This window comes from Chrysochloris asiatica, unplaced genomic scaffold (assembly GCF_000296735.1).
Source record: "Chrysochloris asiatica unplaced genomic scaffold, ChrAsi1.0 scaffold00164, whole genome shotgun sequence".
In the NCBI taxonomy this organism is placed as follows: Eukaryota; Metazoa; Chordata; class Mammalia; order Afrosoricida; family Chrysochloridae; genus Chrysochloris; species Chrysochloris asiatica.
This window is the reverse complement of record NW_006408682.1, coordinates 5296311-5298303: the sequence shown is the minus strand read 5'-3', so window position 1 is coordinate 5298303 and position 1993 is coordinate 5296311. Positions and strand designations below refer to the sequence as shown.

Below are 1993 nucleotides of genomic sequence, written 5' to 3'. Positions count from 1 at the left end.
GCTTTACAGTCTGGTGCATTAACCCTCAGTGACCCTGCAATTCCACTCCTGGGCATAAACCTTGCCCACCTCACACCCACAAATGAAAGCAAGGACTCAGACAGAAACTGGTACACAACTGTTCATTTTGGCACTATTGACAGTAGTCAGTGAGTATAAACAACCCAGATGTCCATCAACATATGAATGGATAAACATAATGTGACACACACATACATATGTGGTATCGAAGAGTACTCAGTCTTCAAGAAACATTGAGCTTTGGTGTATGCTACAACACAAAGGAACCTTGAAAACATTACACTGAGTAAAATACACCAGACACTAAAGGGAAATATTACGAGATCCCACTTATATGAAATTCCTGGTGATGGTTATGTGCCATGGAGTCCATTCTCACTCACAGCAACCCTGTATAGGGTTTCTAAAGCTGTAAATCTTTAAGGGAGTAGAAAGTCTCATCTTTCTCCCATGGAGCAACTGGTAGTTTTGAACTGCTGACCATGAGATTAGCAGTCTGACTTGTAACCACTACACTACCAGAGCTCTTTATGAAATACCTAGCATAAGCAAAGAGACAGAAAAATACATTCGTATTTACCAAGGGCTGGAGGAGGGGGTCAGTAAATGGGGAATTATCAATGAATGGGTATTGGGTTTCTGTTTGAGATGATGAAAAAATGTTTTTTGGAAATAAGTAGTGGTGGTGGTTGTAACAGCACCGTGGATACAGTTGTTGTTGTTTTGTGCCATTGAGTTGGTTCTGACACATACCGACACTGTCTAGGTTTTCCAAGGGGCAGCTAGTGGGTTTTGAACCACCGGCATTGCAGCACAAACCAATCTTGTGGTTAAGTGCTTATTCTACAGCCCCAATTCAGGACTCCAAATGAATACAATTAATGCCACTGAATTGCACACTTAAAAAAACAATTGCAATGGCAAATCTTATCTTGTTATATCAAAGGGTGTTAAAAAGTTCCTGGAAAAATGGAATGACAGATAATGGACTTTTTTTCCAAAAAAAATTTTAATCCCTCTTGTATGCATGTATATACGTACATATTTATGTATTTTAAGAAGCCTGGTCAAGCATGTGACTACTAACTTAAAAGTCAGAAGTTCAAACTAACCCAGTAGCTCTGAAGCAGAAAAGAACTGACCATTTGCTTATGTAAAGAATAAAACCTAAAAAATCCCACGGGGCAGTTCTACTGTGTCACACTGGATCACAATGAGCCAGAATCAACTCAATAGTGTCTAACAACAACAACATAGGTCTTTTGCTACAATTTTTATAAAAGAAACAACTTCTCCATCAGACATGAGCCATAAGACAAGGAGAAGGCAGATGGACACTACATGGGGGTGTAGATTTTTCCCACTTTGCTAAACTGCACACATCCTTAGAAGGAGATCTTGCCCACAAAGAACCATCTCTATGATTATGTCTTCCCTATTAACTTCAATACCACTGATTCTCCCCTTCCCAATGCTCTGCAAGCCCCTATTTTCACAATTGGGTATCTTGCCTGACATCACTGGCTTAATATTAACATACTTTGATCTTTTCCTTTGTCTTAATAAAGTAACTGATCACTGGGAGAAGGAACCACATTATAATGTTTTTTGAAACTATCATGTTATTCTGCACTTTCTATAACGTGGAACAAATACTTCTCTTTGACATCAACTAATAAAAGAGTATTTCCCTACCCAAAACACAGGCAGGCACACACACACACACACACACACACACACACACACACACACACATGCACACACTCAGATACTTTCAGACACTCGCTTGAACAATGTACTGGCTAACATAAGTATCAAATTACCTGTGACACCTGTTACTTCCACCGGAAAGAAACGCTCCAATAACAAATTTATCTTAGATATCGCTCATCAAAAATCAACCTGGGAGAACAAACAAGATGGCAGATCGGGTGGACGTGTAGTAAAGAGCTCCGCCAACAACAACACAGAA

The 1993-nt window shown here is 39.5% G+C and overlaps 1 protein-coding gene across 8 annotated transcripts in view; it reads right to left on the bottom strand.

Annotated features, from left to right (window-relative positions):
• PARD3 (par-3 family cell polarity regulator) overlaps positions 1–1993 on the bottom strand; it is an 888439-nt gene that overhangs the window by 234751 nt on the left and 651695 nt on the right. The window lies entirely within an intron of this gene.